The sequence below is a fragment of the Triturus cristatus genome, chromosome 11 (assembly GCF_964204655.1).
Source record: "Triturus cristatus chromosome 11, aTriCri1.1, whole genome shotgun sequence".
In the NCBI taxonomy this organism is placed as follows: domain Eukaryota; kingdom Metazoa; phylum Chordata; class Amphibia; order Caudata; family Salamandridae; genus Triturus; species Triturus cristatus.
The window spans coordinates 895,799,741-895,822,121 of record NC_140594.1 but is presented as its reverse complement, the minus strand read 5'-3'; positions in this window follow the sequence as shown (position 1 = coordinate 895,822,121).

The following is a 22,381-nucleotide window of genomic DNA, read 5'->3' as shown; positions in this document are numbered from 1 at the left end:
CAGAAAATTGATTTTTTGGACTGTAGAAAAATTGATTCAAAATGTCATTTTGATTGAGCCTCGTGTTGAATAACTACTTTTTAAAGCCTCAATGTGACCAAAATTGCCAATTTTACAGACATTTTCTCCTACTCAGAAGCTTCTATTTCGACCTATTTCAGGCATTAAAAGGACTCTAAACACACCTATTTTAGTTCCAAAAGTGATAATTCACATGCAATAGTCATTTACAGTCCAAAAATGTAACTTTAAAAAATTACCATTTTTGACCATCTGGAAAAAGTTCGACAGGTCACGGGTCATCGTTTTTCATCAGAAAATTGTTTTTTTGGGCAGTAAAAAAATTGATTCAAAATGTCATTTGGATTGAGCCTCATGTTGAATGACTACTTTTGAATGCCTCAATGTGACCAAAATTTCAATTTTTACAGACTTTTTCTCCTACTCAGAAGCTTCTATTTCGACCTATTTCAGGCATTAAAATGACTCTAAACACACTTATTTTAGTTACAAGAGTTCGAATTCACATGTAATAGTCATTTACAGTCCAAAAATTAAACTTTAAAAAATTACAATTTTTGACCATCTGGAAAAAGTTCGACAGGTCACGGGTCATCGTTTTTCATCAGAAAATTGATTTTATGGACGGTAGAAAAATTGATTCAAAATGTCATTTTGATTGAGCCTCAGATTGAATAACTACTTTTGAAAGCCTCAATGTGACCAAAATTTCAATTTTTACAGACTTTTTCTCCTACTCAGAAGCTTCTATTTCGACCTATTTCAGGCATTAAAATGACTCTAAACACACTTATTTTAGTTCCAAGAGTTCTAATTCACATGCAATAGTCATTTACTGTCCAAAAATTAAACTTGAAAAAATTACCATTTTTGACCATCTGGAAAAAGTTCGACAGGTCACGGGTCATCGTTTTTCATCAGAAAATTGTTTTTTTGGGCAGTAAAAAAATTGATTCAAAATGTCATTTGGATTGAGCCTCATGTTGAATAACGACTTTTTAAAGCCTCAATGTGACCAAAATTTCAATTTTTACAGACTTTTTCTCCTACTCAGAAGCTTCTATTTAGACCTATTTCAGGCATTAAAATGACTCTAAACACACTTATTTTAGTTCCAAGAGTTCTAATTCACATGCAATAGTCATTTACAGTCCAAAAATTTAACTTTAAAAAATTACCATTTTGACCATCTGGAAAAAGTTCGACAGGTCACGGGTCTTCGTTTTTCATCAGAAAATTGATTTTTTGGACTGTAGAAAAATTGATTCAAAATATCATTTTCATTGAGCCTCGTGTTGAATAACTACTTTTTAAAGCCTCAATGTGACCAAAATTGCCAATTTTACAGACATTTTCTCCTACTCAGAAGCTTCGATTTCGACCAATTTCAGTCATTAAAATGACAGGAAACACACTTATTTTAGTTCAAAAAGTGATAATTCACATGCAATAGTCATTTACAGTCAAAAAATTGACCATTAAAAAATTACCATTTTTGACCATCTGGATAAAGTTCGACAGTTCACGGGTCACCGTTTTTCATCAGAAAATTGATTTTTTGAACTGTAGAAAAATTGATTCAAAATGTCATTTGGATTGAGCCTCATGTTAAATAACTACTTTTTAAAGCCTCAATGTGACCAAAATTGCCATTTTTACAGACTTTTTCTCCTACTCAGAAGCTTCTATTTCGACCTATTTCAGGCATTAAAATGACTATAAACACACTTATTTTAGTTCCAAGAGTTCGAATTCACATGTAATAGTCATTTACAGTCCAAAAATTAAACTTTAAAAAATTACCATTTTTGACCATCTGGAAAAAGTTCGACAGGTCACGGGTCATCGATTTTCATCAGAAAATTGATTTTTTGGATTGTAGAAAAATTGATTCAAAATGTCATTTGGATTGAGCCTCATGTTGAATACCTATTTTTTAAAGCCTGAATGTGACCAAAATTGCCATTTTTACAGACCTTTTCTCCTACTCAGAAGCTTCTATTCGACCTATTTCAGGCATTAAAATGACTCTAAACACACTTATTTTAGTTCCAAGAGTTCAAATTCACATGCAATAGTCATTTACAGTCCAAAAATTAAACTTTAAAAAATTACCATTTTTGACCATCTGGAGAAAGTTCGACAGGTCACGGGTCATCGTTTTTCATCAGAAAATTGAATTTTTGCACTGTAGAAAAATTGATTCAAAATATCATTTGGATTGAGCCTCATGTTGAATAACTACTTTTTAAAGCCTCAATGTGACCAAAATTTCAATTTTTACAGACTTTTTCTCCTACTCAGAAGCTTCTATTTCGACCTATTTCAGGCATTAAAATGACTCTAAACACACTTATTTTAGTTCCAAGAGTTCTAATTCACATGCAATAGTCATTTACTGTCCAAAAATTAAACTTTAAAAAATTACCATTTTTGACCATCTGGAAAAAGTTCGACAGGTCACGGGTCATCGTTTTTCATCAGAAAATTGATTTTTTGGACTGTAGAAAAATTGATTCAAAATGTCATTTGGATTGAGCCTCATGTTGAATACCTACTTTTTAAAGCCTCAATGTGACCAAAATTTCAATTTTTACAGACTTTTTCTCCTACTCAAAGCTTCTATTTCGACCTATTTCAGGCATTAAAATGACTCTAAACACACTTATTTTAGTTCCAAGAGTTCTAATTCACATGCAATAGTCATTTACAGTCCAAAAATTTAACTTTAATAAATTACCATTTTTACCATCTGGAAAAAGTTCGACAGGTCACGGGTCATCGTTTTTCATCAGAAAATTGATTTTTTGGACTGTAGAAAAATTGATTCAAAATGTCATTTGGATTGAGCCTCATGTTGAATAACTACTTTTTAAAGCCTCAATGTGATCAAAATTTCAATTTTTACAGACTTTTTCTCCTACTCAGAAGCTTCTATTTTGACCTATTTCAGGCATTAAAATGACTCTAAACACACTTATTTTAGTTCCAAGAGTTCTAATTCACATGCAATAGTCATTTACAGTCCAAAAATGTAACTTTAAAAAATTACCATTTTTGACCATCTGGAAAAAGTTCGACAGGTCACGGGTCATCGTTTTTCATCAGAAAATAGATTTTTTGGATTGTAGAAAAATTGATTCAAAATGTCATTTGGATTGAGCCTCATGTTGAATAACTACTTTTTAAAGCCTCAATGTGACCAAAATTTAAATTTTTACAGACTTTTTCTCCTATTTAGAAGCTTCTATTTTGACCTATTTCAGGCATTAAAATGACTCTAAACACACTTTTCTTAGTTCCAAGATTTCAAATTCACATGCAATAGTCATTTACAGTCCAAAAAATTAAACTTAAAAAAATTACCATTTTTGACCATCTGGAAAAAGTTCGACAGGTCACGGGTCATCGTTTTTCATCAGAAAATTGATTTTTTGGACTGTAGAAAAATTGATTCAAAATGTCATTTGGATTGAGCCTCATGTTGAATACCTACTTTTTAAAGCCTCAATGTGACCAAAATTTCAATTTAACAGACTTTTTCTCCTACTCAAAGCTTCTATTTCGACCTATTTCAGGCATTAAAATGACTCTAAACACACTTATTTTAGTTCCAAGAGTTCTAATTCACATGCAATAGTCATTTACAGTCCAAAAATTTAACTTTAATAAATTACCATTTTTACCATCTGGAAAAAGTTCGACAGGTCACGGGTCATCGTTTTTCATCAGAAAATTGATTTTTTGGACTGTAGAAAAATTGATTCAAAATGTCATTTGGATTGAGCCTCATGTTGAATAACTACTTTTTAAAGCCTCAATGTGATCAAAATTTCAATTTTTACAGACTTTTTCTCCTACTCAGAAGCTTCTATTTTGACCTATTTCAGGCATTAAAATGACTCTAAACACACTTATTTTAGTTCCAAGAGTTCTAATTCACATGCAATAGTCATTTACAGACCAAAAATGTAACTTTAAAAAATTACCATTTTTGACCATCTGGAAAAAGTTCGACAGGTCACGGGTCATCGTTTTTCATCAGAAAATAGATTTTTTGGATTGTAGAAAAATTGATTCAAAATGTCATTTGGATTGAGCCTCATGTTGAATAACTACTTTTTAAAGCCTCAATGTGACCAAAATTTAAATTTTTACAGACTTTTTCTCCTATTTAGAAGCTTCTATTTTGACCTATTTCAGGCATTAAAATGACTCTAAACACACTTTTCTTAGTTCCAAGATTTCAAATTCACATGCAATAGTCATTTACAGTCCAAAAAATTAAACTTAAAAAAATTACCATTTTTGACCATCTGGAAAAAGTTCGACAGGTCACGGGTCATCGTTTTTCATCAGAAAATTGATTTTTTGGACTGTAGAAAAATTGATTCAAAATGTCATTTGGATTGAGCCTCATGTTGAATACCTACTTTTTAAAGCCTCAATGTGACCAAAATTTCAATTTTTACAGACTTTTTCTCCTACTCAAAGCTTCTATTTCGACCTATTTCAGGCATTAAAATGACTCTAAACACACTTATTTTAGTTCCAAGAGTTCTAATTCACATGCAATAGTCATTTACAGTCCAAAAATTTAACTTTAATAAATTACCATTTTTACCATCTGGAAAAAGTTCGACAGGTCACGGGTCATCGTTTTTCATCAGAAAATTGATTTTTTGGACTGTAGAAAAATTGATTCAAAATGTCATTTGGATTGAGCCTCATGTTGAATAACTACTTTTTAAAGCCTCAATGTGATCAAAATTTCAATTTTTACAGACTTTTTCTCCTACTCAGAAGCTTCTATTTTGACCTATTTCAGGCATTAAAATGACTCTAAACACACTTATTTTAGTTCCAAGAGTTCTAATTCACATGCAATAGTCATTTACAGTCCAAAAATGTAACTTAAAAAAATTACCATTTTTGACCATCTGGAAAAAGTTCGACAGGTCACGGGTCATCGTTTTTCATCAGAAAATAGATTTTTTGGATTGTAGAAAAATTGATTCAAAATGTCATTTGGATTGAGCCTCATGTTGAATAACTACTTTTTAAAGCCTCAATGTGACCAAAATTTTAATTTTTACAGACTTTTTCTCCTATTTAGAAGCTTCTATTTTGACCTATTTCAGGCATTAAAATGACTCTAAACACACTCTTCTTAGTTCCAAGATTTCAAATTCACATGCAATAGTCATTTACAGTCCAAAAAATTAAACTTAAAAAAATTACCATTTTTGACCATCTGGAAAACGTTCGACAGGTCACGGGTCATCGTTTTTCATCAGAAAATTGATTTTTTGGACTGTAGAAAAATTGATTCAAAATGTCATTTGGATTGAGCCTCATGTTGAATAACTGCTATTTAAAGCCTCAATAAGTCCAACATTTCAATTTTTACAGACTTTTTCTCCTACTCAGAAGCTTCTATTTCGACCTATTTCAGGCATTAAAATGACTCTAAACACACTTAATGTAGTTCCAAGAGTTCTTATTCATATGCAATAGTCATTTACAGTCCAAAAATTAAACTTTAAAAAATTACCATTTTTGACCATCTGGAAAAAGTTCGACAGGTCACGGGTCATCGATTTTCATCAGAAAATTTATTTTTTGGATTGTAGAAAAATTGATTCAAAATGTCATTTGGATTGAGCCTCATGGTGATTACCTATTTTTTAAAGCCTGAATGTGACTAAAATTGCCCTTTTTACAGACCTTTTCTCCTACTCAGAAGCTTCTATTTCGACCTATTTCAGGCATTAAAATGACTCTGAACACACTTATCTTAGTTCCAAGATTTCAAATTCACATGCAATAGTCATTTACAGTCCAAAAATGTAACTTTAAAAAATTACCATTTTTGACCATCTGGAAAAAGTTCGACAGGTCACGGGTCATCGTTTTTCATCAGAAAATTGATTTTTTGGACTGTAGAAAAATTGATTCAAAATGTCATTTGGATTGAGCCTCGTGTTGAATAACTACTTTTTAAAGCCTCAATGTGACCAAAATTGCCAATTTTACAGACATTTTCTCCTACTCAGAAGCTTCTATTTCGACCTATTTCAGGCATTAAAAGGACTCTAAACACACCTATTTTAGTTCCAAAAGTGATAATTCACATGCAATAGTCATTTATAGTCAAAAAATTTAACTTAAAGAAATTACCATTTTTGACCATCTAGAAAAAGTTCGACAGGTCACGGGTCATCGTTTTTCATCAGAAAATTGATTTTTTGGATTGTAGAAAAATTGATTCAAAATGTCATTTGGATTGAGCCTCATGTTGAATAACTACTTTTTAAAGCCTCAATGTGACCAAAATTTCAATTTTTACAGACTTTTTCTCCTACTCAGAAGCTTCTATTTCGACCTATTTCAGGCATTAAAATGACTCTAAACACACTTATTTTAGTTCCAAGAGTTCTAATTCACATGCAATAGTCATTTACTGTCCAAAAATTTAACTTTAAAAAATTACCATTTATGACCATCTGGAAAAAGTTCGACAGGTCACGGGTCATCGTTTTTCATCAGAAAATTGATTTTTTGGACTGTAGAAAAATTGATTCAAAATGTCATTTTGATTGAGCCTCGTGTTGAATAACTACTTTTTAAAGCCTCAATGTGACCAAAATTGCCAATTTTACAGACATTTTCTCCTACTCAGAAGCTTCTATTTCGACCTATTTCAGGCATTAAAAGGACTCTAAACACACCTATTTTAGTTCCAAAAGTGATAATTCACATGCAATAGTCATTTACAGTCCAAAAATGTAACTTTAAAAAATTACCATTTTTGACCATCTGGAAAAAGTTCGACAGGTCACGGGTCATCGTTTTTCATCAGAAAATTGTTTTTTTGGGCAGTAAAAAAATTGATTCAAAATGTCATTTGGATTGAGCCTCATGTTGAATGACTACTTTTGAATGCCTCAATGTGACCAAAATTTCAATTTTTACAGACTTTTTCTCCTACTCAGAAGCTTCTATTTCGACCTATTTCAGGCATTAAAATGACTCTAAACACACTTATTTTAGTTACAAGAGTTCGAATTCACATGTAATAGTCATTTACAGTCCAAAAATTAAACTTTAAAAAATTACAATTTTTGACCATCTGGAAAAAGTTCGACAGGTCACGGGTCATCGTTTTTCATCAGAAAATTGATTTTATGGACGGTAGAAAAATTGATTCAAAATGTCATTTTGATTGAGCCTCAGATTGAATAACTACTTTTGAAAGCCTCAATGTGACCAAAATTTCAATTTTTACAGACTTTTTCTCCTACTCAGAAGCTTCTATTTCGACCTATTTCAGGCATTAAAATGACTCTAAACACACTTATTTTAGTTCCAGAGTTCTAATTCACATGCAATAGTCATTTACTGTCCAAAAATTAAACTTGAAAAAATTACCATTTTTGACCATCTGGAAAAAGTTCGACAGGTCACGGGTCATCGTTTTTCATCAGAAAATTGTTTTTTTGGGCAGTAAAAAAATTGATTCAAAATGTCATTTGGATTGAGCCTCATGTTGAATAACGACTTTTTAAAGCCTCAATGTGACCAAAATTTCAATTTTTACAGACTTTTTCTCCTACTCAGAAGCTTCTATTTAGACCTATTTCAGGCATTAAAATGACTCTAAACACACTTATTTTAGTTCCAAGAGTTCTAATTCACATGCAATAGTCATTTACAGTCCAAAAATTTAACTTTAAAAAATTACCATTTTGACCATCTGGAAAAAGTTCGACAGGTCACGGGTCATCGTTTTTCATCAGAAAATTGATTTTTTGGACTGTAGAAAAATTGATTCAAAATATCATTTTCATTGAGCCTCGTGTTGAATAACTACTTTTTAAAGCCTCAATGTGACCAAAATTGCCAATTTTACAGACATTTTCTCCTACTCAGAAGCTTCGATTTCGACCAATTTCAGTCATTAAAATGACAGGAAACACACTTATTTTAGTTCAAAAAGTGATAATTCACATGCAATAGTCATTTACAGTCAAAAAATTGACCATTAAAAAATTACCATTTTTGACCATCTGGATAAAGTTCGACAGTTCACGGGTCACCGTTTTTCATCAGAAAATTGATTTTTTGAACTGTAGAAAAATTGATTCAAAATGTCATTTGGATTGAGCCTCATGTTAAATAACTACTTTTTAAAGCCTCAATGTGACCAAAATTGCCATTTTTACAGACTTTTTCTCCTACTCAGAAGCTTCTATTTCGACCTATTTCAGGCATTAAAATGACTATAAACACACTTATTTTAGTTCCAAGAGTTCGAATTCACATGTAATAGTCATTTACAGTCCAAAAATTAAACTTTAAAAAATTACCATTTTTGACCATCTGGAAAAAGTTCGACAGGTCACGGGTCATCGATTTTCATCAGAAAATTGATTTTTTGGATTGTAGAAAAATTGATTCAAAATGTCATTTGGATTGAGCCTCATGTTGAATACCTATTTTTTAAAGCCTGAATGTGACCAAAATTGCCATTTTTACAGACCTTTTCTCCTACTCAGAAGCTTCTATTTCGACCTATTTCAGGCATTAAAATGACTCTAAACACACTTATTTTAGTTCCAAGAGTTCAAATTCACATGCAATAGTCATTTACAGTCCAAAAATTAAACTTTAAAAAATTACCATTTTTGACCATCTGGAGAAAGTTCGACAGGTCACGGGTCATCGTTTTTCATCAGAAAATTGAATTTTTGCACTGTAGAAAAATTGATTCAAAATATCATTTGGATTGAGCCTCATGTTGAATAACTACTTTTTAAAGCCTCAATGTGACCAAAATTTCAATTTTTACAGACTTTTTCTCCTACTCAGAAGCTTCTATTTCGACCTATTTCAGGCATTAAAATGACTCTAAACACACTTATTTTAGTTCCAAGAGTTCTAATTCACATGCAATAGTCATTTACTGCCCAAAAATTAAACTTTAAAAAATTACCATTTTTGACCATCTGGAAAAAGTTCGACAGGTCACGGGTCATCGTTTTTCATCAGAAAATTGATTTTTTGGACTGTAGAAAAATTGATTCAAAATGTCATTTGGATTGAGCCTCATGTTGAATACCTACTTTTTAAAGCCTCAATGTGACCAAAATTTCAATTTTTACAGACTTTTTCTCCTACTCAAAGCTTCTATTTCGACCTATTTCAGGCATTAAAATGACTCTAAACACACTTATTTTAGTTCCAAGAGTTCTAATTCACATGCAATAGTCATTTACAGTCCAAAAATTTAACTTTAATAAATTACCATTTTTACCATCTGGAAAAAGTTCGACAGGTCACGGGTCATCGTTTTTCATCAGAAAATTGATTTTTTGGACTGTAGAAAAATTGATTCAAAATGTCATTTGGATTGAGCCTCATGTTGAATAACTACTTTTTAAAGCCTCAATGTGATCAAAATTTCAATTTTTACAGACTTTTTCTCCTACTCAGAAGCTTCTATTTTGACCTATTTCAGGCATTAAAATGACTCTAAACACACTTATTTTAGTTCCAAGAGTTCTAATTCACATGCAATAGTCATTTACAGTCCAAAAATGTAACTTTAAAAAATTACCATTTTTGACCATCTGGAAAAAGTTCGACAGGTCACGGGTCATCGTTTTTCATCAGAAAATAGATTTTTTGGATTGTAGAAAAATTGATTCAAAATGTCATTTGGATTGAGCCTCATGTTGAATAACTACTTTTTAAAGCCTCAATGTGACCAAAATTTAAATTTTTACAGACTTTTTCTCCTATTTAGAAGCTTCTATTTTGACCTATTTCAGGCATTAAAATGACTCTAAACACACTTTTCTTAGTTCCAAGATTTCAAATTCACATGCAATAGTCATTTACAGTCCAAAAAATTAAACTTAAAAAAATTACCATTTTTGACCATCTGGAAAAAGTTCGACAGGTCACGGGTCATCGTTTTTCATCAGAAAATTGATTTTTTGGACTGTAGAAAAATTGATTCAAAATGTCATTTGGATTGAGCCTCATGTTGAATAACTGCTATTTAAAGCCTCAATAAGTCCAACATTTCAATTTTTACAGACTTTTTCTCCTACTCAGAAGCTTCTATTTCGACCTATTTCAGGCATTAAAATGACTCTAAACACACTTAATGTAGTTCCAAGAGTTCTTATTCACATGCAATAGTCATTTACAGTCCAAAAATTAAACTTTAAAAAATTACCATTTTTGACCATCTGGAAAAAGTTCGACAGGTCACGGGTCAGCGATTTTCATCAGAAATTTTTTTTTTTGGATTGTAGAAAAATTGATTCAAAATGTCATTTGGATTGAGCCTCATGGTGATTACCTATTTTTTAAAGCCTGAATGTGACTAAAATTGCCCTTTTTACAGACCTTTTCTCCTACTCAGAAGCTTCTATTTCGACCTATTTCAGGCATTAAAATGACTCTGAACACACTTATCTTAGTTCCAAGATTTCAAATTCACATGCAATAGTCATTTACAGTCCAAAAATGTAACTTTAAAAAATTACCATTTTTGACCATCTGGAAAAAGTTCGACAGGTCACGGGTCATCGTTTTTCATCAGAAAATTGATTTTTTGGACTGTAGAAAAATTGATTCAAAATGTCATTTGGATTGAGCCTCGTGTTGAATAACTACTTTTTAAAGCCTCAATGTGACCAAAATTGCCAATTTTACAGACATTTTCTCCTACTCAGAAGCTTCTATTTCGACCTATTTCAGGCATTAAAAGGACTCTAAACACCTATTTTAGTTCCAAAAGTGATAATTCACATGCAATAGTCATTTATAGTCAAAAAATTTAACTTAAAGAAATTACCATTTTTGACCATCTAGAAAAAGTTCGACAGGTCACGGGTCATCGTTTTTCATCAGAAAATTGATTTTTTGGATTGTAGAAAAATTGATTCAAAATGTCATTTGGATTGAGCCTCATGTTGAATAACTACTTTTTAAAGCCTCAATGTGACCAAAATTTCAATTTTTACAGACTTTTTCTCCTACTCAGAAGCTTCTATTTCGACCTATTTCAGGCATTAAAATGACTCTAAACACACTTATTTTAGTTCCAAGAGTTCTAATTCACATGCAATAGTCATTTACTGTCCAAAAATTTAACTTTAAAAAATTACCATTTATGACCATCTGGAAAAAGTTCGACAGGTCACGGGTCATCGTTTTTCATCAGAAAATTGATTTTTTGGACTGTAGAAAAATTGATTCAAAATGTCATTTTGATTGAGCCTCGTGTTGAATAACTACTTTTTAAAGCCTCAATGTGACCAAAATTGCCAATTTTACAGACATTTTCTCCTACTCAGAAGCTTCTATTTCGACCTATTTCAGGCATTAAAAGGACTCTAAACACACCTATTTTAGTTCCAAAAGTGATAATTCACATGCAATAGTCATTTACAGTCCAAAAATGTAACTTTAAAAAATTACCATTTTTGACCATCTGGAAAAAGTTCGACAGGTCACGGGTCATCGTTTTTCATCAGAAAATTGTTTTTTTGGGCAGTAAAAAAATTGATTCAAAATGTCATTTGGATTGAGCCTCATGTTGAATGACTACTTTTGAATGCCTCAATGTGACCAAAATTTCAATTTTTACAGACTTTTTCTCCTACTCAGAAGCTTCTATTTCGACCTATTTCAGGCATTAAAATGACTCTAAACACACTTATTTTAGTTACAAGAGTTCGAATTCACATGTAATAGTCATTTACAGTCCAAAAATTAAACTTTAAAAAATTACAATTTTTGACCATCTGGAAAAAGTTCGACAGGTCACGGGTCATCGTTTTTCATCAGAAAATTGATTTTATGGACGGTAGAAAAATTGATTCAAAATGTCATTTTGATTGAGCCTCAGATTGAATAACTACTTTTGAAAGCCTCAATGTGACCAAAATTAAAATTTTTACAGACTTTTTCTCCTACTCAGAAGCTTCTATTTCGACCTATTTCAGGCATTAAAATGACTCTAAACACACTTATTTTAGTTCCAAGAGTTCTAATTCACATGCAATAGTCATTTACTGTCCAAAAATTAAACTTGAAAAAATTACCGTTTTTGACCATCTGGAAAAAGTTCGACAGGTCACGGGTCATCGTTTTTCATCAGAAAATTGTTTTTTTGGGCAGTAAAAAAATTGATTCAAAATGTCATTTGGATTGAGCCTCATGGTGATTACCTATTTTTTAAAGCCTGAATGTGACTAAAATTGCCCTTTTTACAGACCTTTTCTCCTACTCAGAAGCTTCTATTTCGACCTATTTCAGGCATTAAAATGACTCTGAACACACTTATCTTAGTTCCAAGATTTCAAATTCACATGCAATAGTCATTTACAGTCCAAAAATGTAACTTTAAAAAATTACCATTTTTGACCATCTGGAAAAAGTTCGACAGGTCACGGGTCATCGTTTTTCATCAGAAAATTGATTTTTTGGACTGTAGAAAAATTGATTCAAAATATCATTTTCATTGAGCCTCGTGTTGAATAACTACTTTTTAAAGCCTCAATGTGACCAAAATTGCCAATTTTATAGACATTTTCTCCTACTCAGAAGCTTCTATTTCGACCTATTTCAGGCATTAAAAGGACTCTAAACACCTATTTTAGTTCCAAAAGTGATAATTCACATGCAATAGTCATTTATAGTCAAAAAATTTAACTTAAAGAAATTACCATTTTTGACCATCTAGAAAAAGTTCGACAGGTCACGGGTCATCGTTTTTCATCAGAAAATTGATTTTTTGGATTGTAGAAAAATTGATTCAAAATGTCATTTGGATTGAGCCTCATGTTGAATAACTACTTTTTAAAGCCTCAATGTGACCAAAATTTCAATTTTTACAGACTTTTTCTCCTACTCAGAAGCTTCTATTTCGACCTATTTCAGGCATTAAAATGACTCTAAACACACTTATTTTAGTTCCAAGAGTTCTAATTCACATGCAATAGTCATTTACTGTCCAAAAATTAAACTTGAAAAAATTACCATTTTTGACCATCTGGAAAAAGTTCGACAGGTCACGGGTCATCGTTTTTCATCAGAAAATTGATTTTTTGGATTGTAGAAAAATTGATTCAAAATGTCATTTGGATTGAGCCTCGTGTTGAATAACTACTTTTTAAAGCCTCAATGTGACCAAAATTGCCAATTTTACAGACATTTTCTCCTACTCAGAAGCTTCTATTTCGACCTATTTCAGGCATTAAAAGGACTCTAAACACACCTATTTTAGTTCCAAAAGTGATAATTCACATGCAATAGTCATTTATAGTCAAAAAATTTAACTTAAAGAAATTACCATTTTTGACCATCTAGAAAAAGTTCGACAGGTCACGGGTCATCGTTTTTCATCAGAAAATTGATTTTTTGGATTGTAGAAAAATTGATTCAAAATGTCATTTGGATTGAGCCTCATGTTGAATAACTACTTTTTAAAGCCTCAATGTGACCAAAATTTCAATTTTTACAGACTTTTTCTCCTACTCAGAAGCTTCTATTTCGACCTATTTCAGGCATTAAAATGACTCTAAACACACTTATTTTAGTTCCAAGAGTTCTAATTCACATGCAATAGTCATTTACTGTCCAAAAATTTAACTTTAAAAAATTACCATTTATGACCATCTGGAAAAAGTTCGACAGGTCACGGGTCATCGTTTTTCATCAGAAAATTGATTTTTTGGACTGTAGAAAAATTGATTCAAAATGTCATTTTGATTGAGCCTCGTGTTGAATAACTACTTTTTAAAGCCTCAATGTGACCAAAATTGCCAATTTTACAGACATTTTCTCCTACTCAGAAGCTTCTATTTTGACCTATTTCAGGCATTAAAAGGACTCTAAACACACCTATTTTAGTTCCAAAAGTGATAATTCACATGCAATAGTCATTTACAGTCCAAAAATGTAACTTTAAAAAATTACCATTTTTGACCATCTGGAAAAAGTTCGACAGGTCACGGGTCATCGTTTTTCATCAGAAAATTGTTTTTTTGGGCAGTAAAAAAATTGATTCAAAATGTCATTTGGATTGAGCCTCATGTTGAATGACTACTTTTGAATGCCTCAATGTGACCAAAATTTCAATTTTTACAGACTTTTTCTCCTACTCAGAAGCTTCTATTTCGACCTATTTCAGGCATTAAAATGACTCTAAACACACTTATTTTAGTTACAAGAGTTCGAATTCACATGTAATAGTCATTTACAGTCCAAAAATTAAACTTTAAAAAATTACAATTTTTGACCATCTGGAAAAAGTTCGACAGGTCACGGGTCATCGTTTTTCATCAGAAAATTGATTTTATGGACGGTAGAAAAATTGATTCAAAATGTCATTTTGATTGAGCCTCAGATTGAATAACTACTTTTGAAAGCCTCAATGTGACCAAAATTTCAATTTTTACAGACTTTTTCTCCTACTCAGAAGCTTCTATTTCGACCTATTTCAGGCATTAAAATGACTCTAAACACACTTATTTTAGTTCCAAGAGTTCTAATTCACATGCAATAGTCATTTACTGTCCAAAAATTAAACTTGAAAAAATTACCATTTTTGACCATCTGGAAAAAGTTCGACAGGTCACGGGTCATCGTTTTTCATCAGAAAATTGTTTTTTTGGGCAGTAAAAAAATTGATTCAAAATGTCATTTGGATTGAGCCTCATGTTGAATAACGACTTTTTAAAGCCTCAATGTGACCAAAATTTCAATTTTTACAGACTTTTTCTCCTACTCAGAAGCTTCTATTTAGACCTATTTCAGGCATTAAAATGACTCTAAACACACTTATTTTAGTTCCAAGAGTTCTAATTCACATGCAATAGTCATTTACAGTCCAAAAATTTAACTTTAAAAAATTACCATTTTGACCATCTGGAAAAAGTTCGACAGGTCACGGGTCATCGTTTTTCATCAGAAAATTGATTTTTTGGACTGTAGAAAAATTGATTCAAAATATCATTTTCATTGAGCCTCGTGTTGAATAACTACTTTTTAAAGCCTCAATGTGACCAAAATTGCCAATTTTACAGACATTTTCTCCTACTCAGAAGCTTCGATTTCGACCAATTTCAGTCATTAAAATGACAGGAAACACACTTATTTTAGTTCAAAAAGTGATAATTCACATGCAATAGTCATTTACAGTCAAAAAATTGACCATTAAAAAATTACCATTTTTGACCATCTGGATAAAGTTCGACAGTTCACGGGTCACCGTTTTTCATCAGAAAATTGATTTTTTGAACTGTAGAAAAATTGATTCAAAATGTCATTTGGATTGAGCCTCATGTTAAATAACTACTTTTTAAAGCCTCAATGTGACCAAAATTGCCATTTTTACAGACTTTTTCTCCTACTCAGAAGCTTCTATTTCGACCTATTTCAGGCATTAAAATGACTATAAACACACTTATTTTAGTTCCAAGAGTTCGAATTCACATGTAATAGTCATTTACAGTCCAAAAATTAAACTTTAAAAAATTACCATTTTTGACCATCTGGAAAAAGTTCGACAGGTCACGGGTCATCGATTTTCATCAGAAAATTGATTTTTTGGATTGTAGAAAAATTGATTCAAAATGTCATTTGGATTGAGCCTCATGTTGAATACCTATTTTTTAAAGCCTGAATGTGACCAAAATTGCCATTTTTACAGACCTTTTCTCCTACTCAGAAGCTTCTATTTCGACCTATTTCAGGCATTAAAATGACTCTAAACACACTTATTTTAGTTCCAAGAGTTCAAATTCACATGCAATAGTCATTTACAGTCCAAAAATTAAACTTTAAAAAATTACCATTTTTGACCATCTGGAGAAAGTTCGACAGGTCACGGGTCATCGTTTTTCATCAGAAAATTGAATTTTTGCACTGTAGAAAAATTGATTCAAAATATCATTTGGATTGAGCCTCATGTTGAAAAACTACTTTTTAAAGCCTCAATGTGACCAAAATTTCAATTTTTACAGACTTTTTCTCCTACTCAGAAGCTTCTATTTCGACCTATTTCAGGCATTAAAATGACTCTAAACACACTTATTTTAGTTCCAAGAGTTCTAATTCACATGCAATAGTCATTTACTGCCCAAAAATTAAACTTTAAAAAATTACCATTTTTGACCATCTGGAAAAAGTTCGACAGGTCACGGGTCATCGTTTTTCATCAGAAAATTGATTTTTTGGACTGTAGAAAAATTGATTCAAAATGTCATTTGGATTGAGCCTCATGTTGAATACCTACTTTTTAAAGCCTCAATGTGACCAAAATTTCAATTTTTACAGACTTTTTCTCCTACTCAAAGCTTCTATTTCGACCTATTTCAGGCATTAACATGACTCTAAACACACTTATTTTAGTTCCAAGAGTTCTAATTCACATGCAATAGTCATTTACAGTCCAAAAATTTAACTTTAATAAATTACCATTTTTACCATCTGGAAAAAGTTCGACAGGTCACGGGTCATCGTTTTTCATCAGAAAATTGATTTTTTGGACTGTAGAAAAATTGATTCAAAATGTCATTTGTATTGAGCCTCATGTTGAATAACTACTTTTTAAAGCCTCAATGTGATCAAAATTTCAATTTTTACAGACTTTTTCTCCTACTCAGAAGCTTCTATTTTGACCTATTTCAGGCATTAAAATGACTCTAAACACACTTATTTTAGTTCCAAGAGTTCTAATTCACATGCAATAGTCATTTACAGTCCAAAAATGTAACTTTAAAAAATTACCATTTTTGACCATCTGGAAAAAGTTCGACAGGTCACGGGTCATCGTTTTTCATCAGAAAATAGATTTTTTGGATTGTAGAAAAATTGATTCAAAATGTCATTTGGATTGAGCCTCATGTTGAATAACTACTTTTTAAAGCCTCAATGTGACCAAAATTTAAATTTTTACAGACTTTTTCTCCTATTTAGAAGCTTCTATTTTGACCTATTTCAGGCATTAAAATGACTCTAAACACACTTTTCTTAGTTCCAAGATTTCAAATTCACATGCAATAGTCATTTACAGTCCAAAAAATTAAACTTAAAAAAATTACCATTTTTGACCATCTGGAAAAAGTTCGACAGGTCACGGGTCATCGTTTTTCATCAGAAAATTGATTTTTTGGACTGTAGAAAAATTGATTCAAAATGTCATTTGGATTGAGCCTCATGTTGAATAACTGCTATTTAAAGCCTCAATAAGTCCAACATTTCAATTTTTACAGACTTTTTCTCCTACTCAGAAGCTTCTATTTCGACCTATTTCAGGCATTAAAATGACTCTAAACACACTTAATGTAGTTCCAAGAGTTCTTATTCACATGCAATAGTCATTTACAGTCCAAAAATTAAACTTTAAAAAATTACCATTTTTGACCATCTGGAAAAAGTTCGACAGGTCACGGGTCAGCGATTTTCATCAGAAAATTTTTTTTTTGGATTGTAGAAAAATTGATTCAAAATGTCATTTGGATTGAGCCTCATGGTGATTACCTATTTTTTAAAGCCTGAATGTGACTAAAATTGCCCTTTTTACAGACCTTTTCTCCTACTCAGAAGCTTCTATTTCGACCTATTTCAGGCATTAAAATGACTCTGAACACACTTATCTTAGTTCCAAGATTTCAAATTCACATGCAATAGTCATTTACAGTCCAAAAATGTAACTTTAAAAAATTACCATTTTTGACCATCTGGAAAAAGTTCGACAGGTCACGGGTCATCGTTTTTCATCAGAAAATTGATTTTTTGGACTGTAGAAAAATTGATTCAAAATGTCATTTGGATTGAGCCTCGTGTTGAATAACTACTTTTTAAAGCCTCAATGTGACCAAAATTGCCAATTTTACAGACATTTTCTCCTACTCAGAAGCTTCTATTTCGACCTATTTCAGGCATTAAAAGGACTCTAAACACCTATTTTAGTTCCAAAAGTGATAATTCACATGCAATAGTCATTTATAGTCAAAAAATTTAACTTAAAGAAATTACCATTTTTGACCATCTAGAAAAAGTTCGACAGGTCACGGGTCATCGTTTTTCATCAGAAAATTGATTTTTTGGATTGTAGAAAAATTGATTCAAAATGTCATTTGGATTGAGCCTCATGTTGAATAACTACTTTTTAAAGCCTCAATGTGACCAAAATTTCAATTTTTACAGACTTTTTCTCCTACTCAGAAGCTTCTATTTCGACCTATTTCAGGCATTAAAATGACTCTAAACACACTTATTTTAGTTCCAAGAGTTCTAATTCACATGCAATAGTCATTTACTGTCCAAAAATTTAACTTTAAAAAATTACCATTTATGACCATCTGGAAAAAGTTCGACAGGTCACGGGTCATCGTTTTTCATCAGAAAATTGATTTTTTGGACTGTAGAAAAATTGATTCAAAATGTCATTTTGATTGAGCCTCGTGTTGAATAACTACTTTTTAAAGCCTCAATGTGACCAAAATTGCCAATTTTACAGACATTTTCTCCTACTCAGAAGCTTCTATTTCGACCTATTTCAGGCATTAAAAGGACTCTAAACACACCTATTTTAGTTCCAAAAGTGATAATTCACATGCAATAGTCATTTACAGTCCAAAAATGTAACTTTAAAAAATTACCATTTTTGACCATCTGGAAAAAGTTCGACAGGTCACGGGTCATCGTTTTTCATCAGAAAATTGTTTTTTTGGGCAGTAAAAAAATTGATTCAAAATGTCATTTGGATTGAGCCTCATGTTGAATGACTACTTTTGAATGCCTCAATGTGACCAAAATTTCAATTTTTACAGACTTTTTCTCCTACTCAGAAGCTTCTATTTCGACCTATTTCAGGCATTAAAATGACTCTAAACACACTTATTTTAGTTACAAGAGTTCGAATTCACATGTAATAGTCATTTACAGTCCAAAAATTAAACTTTAAAAAATTACAATTTTTGACCATCTGGAAAAAGTTCGACAGGTCACGGGTCATCGTTTTTCATCAGAAAATTGATTTTATGGACGGTAGAAAAATTGATTCAAAATGTCATTTTGATTGAGCCTCAGATTGAATAACTACTTTTGAAAGCCTCAATGTGACCAAAATTAAAATTTTTACAGTCTTTTTCTCCTACTCAGAAGCTTCTATTTCGACCTATTTCAGGCATTAAAATGACTCTAAACACACTTATTTTAGTTCCAAGAGTTCTAATTCACATGCAATAGTCATTTACTGTCCAAAAATTAAACTTGAAAAAATTACCATTTTTGACCATCTGGAAAAAGTTCGACAGGTCACGGGTCATCGTTTTTCATCAGAAAATTGTTTTTTTGGGCAGTAAAAAAATTGATTCAAAATGTCATTTGGATTGAGCCTCATGTTGAATAACGACTTTTTAAAGCCTCAATGTGACCAAAATTTCAATTTTTACAGACTTTTTCTCCTACTCAGAAGCTTCTATTTAGACCTATTTCAGGCATTAAAATGACTCTAAACACACTTATTTTAGTTCCAAGAGTTCTAATTCACATGCAATAGTCATTTACAGTCCAAAAATTTAACTTTAAAAAATTACCATTTTGACCATCTGGAAAAAGTTCGACAGGTCACGGGTCATCGTTTTTCATCAGAAAATTGATTTTTTGGACTGTAGAAAAATTGATTCAAAATATCATTTTCATTGAGCCTCGTGTTGAATAACTACTTTTTAAAGCCTCAATGTGACCAAAATTGCCAATTTTACAGACATTTTCTCCTACTCAGAAGCTTCGATTTCGACCAATTTCAGTCATTAAAATGACAGGAAACACACTTATTTTAGTTCAAAAAGTGATAATTCACATGCAATAGTCATTTACAGTCAAAAAATTGACCATTAAAAAATTACCATTTTTGACCATCTGGATAAAGTTCGACAGTTCACGGGTCACCGTTTTTCATCAGAAAATTGATTTTTTGAACTGTAGAAAAATTGATTCAAAATGTCATTTGGATTGAGCCTCGTGTTGAATAACTACTTTTTAAAGCCTCAATGTGACCAAAATTGCCAATTTTACAGACATTTTCTCCTACTCAGAAGCTTCTATTTCGACCTATTTCAGGCATTAAAAGGACTCTAAACACACCTATTTTAGTTCCAAAAGTGATAATTCACATGCAATAGTCATTTATAGTCAAAAAATTTAACTTAAAGAAATTACCATTTTTGACCATCTAGAAAAAGTTCGACAGGTCACGGGTCATCGTTTTTCATCAGAAAATTGATTTTTTGGATTGTAGAAAAATTGATTCAAAATGTCATTTGGATTGAGCCTCATGTTGAATAACTACTTTTTAAAGCCTCAATGTGACCAAAATTTCAATTTTTACAGACTTTTTCTCCTACTCAGAAGCTTCTATTTCGACCTATTTCAGGCATTAAAATGACTCTAAACACACTTATTTTAGTTCCAAGAGTTCTAATTCACATGCAATAGTCATTTACTGTCCAAAAATTTAACTTTAAAAAATTACCATTTATGACCATCTGGAAAAAGTTCGACAGGTCACGGGTCATCGTTTTTCATCAGAAAATTGATTTTTTGGACTGTAGAAAAATTGATTCAAAATGTCATTTTGATTGAGCCTCGTGTTGAATAACTACTTTTTAAAGCCTCAATGTGACCAAAATTGCCAATTTTACAGACATTTTCTCCTACTCAGAAGCTTCTATTTCGACCTATTTCAGGCATTAAAAGGACTCTAAACACACCTATTTTAGTTCCAAAAGTGATAATTCACATGCAATAGTCATTTACAGTCCAAAAATGTAACTTTAAAAAATTACCATTTTTGACCATCTGGAAAAAGTTCGACAGGTCACGGGTCATCGTTTTTCATCAGAAAATTGTTTTTTTGGGCAGTAAAAAAATTGATTCAAAATGTCATTTGGATTGAGCCTCATGTTGAATGACTACTTTTGAATGCCTCAATGTGACCAAAATTTCAATTTTTACAGACTTTTTCTCCTACTCAGAAGCTTCTATTTCGACCTATTTCAGGCATTAAAATGACTCTAAACACACTTATTTTAGTTACAAGAGTTCGAATTCACATGTAATAGTCATTTACAGTCCAAAAATTAAACTTTAAAAAATTACAATTTTTGACCATCTGGAAAAAGTTTGACAGGTCACGGGTCATCGTTTTTCATCAGAAAATTGATTTTATGGACGGTAGAAAAATTGATTCAAAATGTCATTTTGATTGAGCCTCAGATTGAATAACTACTTTTGAAAGCCTCAATGTGACCAAAATTAAAATTTTTACAGACTTTTTCTCCTACTCAGAAGCTTCTATTTCGACGTATTTCAGGCATTAAAATGACTCTAAACACACTTATTTTAGTTCCAAGAGTTCTAATTCACATGCAATAGTCATTTACTGTCCAAAAATTAAACTTGAAAAAATTACCATTTTTGACCATCTGGAAAAAGTTCGACAGGTCACGGGTCATCGTTTTTCATCAGAAAATTGTTTTTTTGGGCAGTAAAAAAATTGATTCAAAATGTCATTTGGATTGAGCCTCATGTTGAATAACGACTTTTTAAAGCCTCAATGTGACCAAAATTTCAATTTTTACAGACTTTTTCTCCTACTCAGAAGCTTCTATTTCGACATATTTCAGGCATTAAAATGACTCTAAACACACTTATTTTAGTTCCAAGAGTTCTAATTCACATGCAATAGTCATTTACTGTCCAAAAATTAAACTTTAAAAAATTACCATTTTTGACCATCTGGAAAAAGTTCGACAGGTCACGGGTCATCGTTTTTCATCAGAAAATTGATTTTTTGGATTGTAGAAAAATTGATTCAAAATGTCATTTGGATTGAGCCTCATGTTGAATAACTACTTTTTAAAGCCTCAATGTGACCAAAATTTCAATTTTTACAGACTTTTTCTCCTACTCAGAAGCTTCTATTTCGACCTATTTCAGGCATTAAAATGACTCTAAACACACTTATTTTAGTTACAAGAGTTCGAATTCACATGTAATAGTCATTTACAGTCCAAAAATTAAACTTTAAAAAATTACAATTTTTGACCATCTGGAAAAAGTTCGACAGGTCACGGGTCATCGTTTTTCATCAGAAAATTGATTTTATGGACGGTAGAAAAATTGATTCAAAATGTCATTTTGATTGAGCCTCAGATTGAATAACTACTTTTGAAAGCCTCAATGTGACCAAAATTAAAATTTTTACAGTCTTTTTCTCCTACTCAGAAGCTTCTATTTCGACCTATTTCAGGCATTAAAATGACTC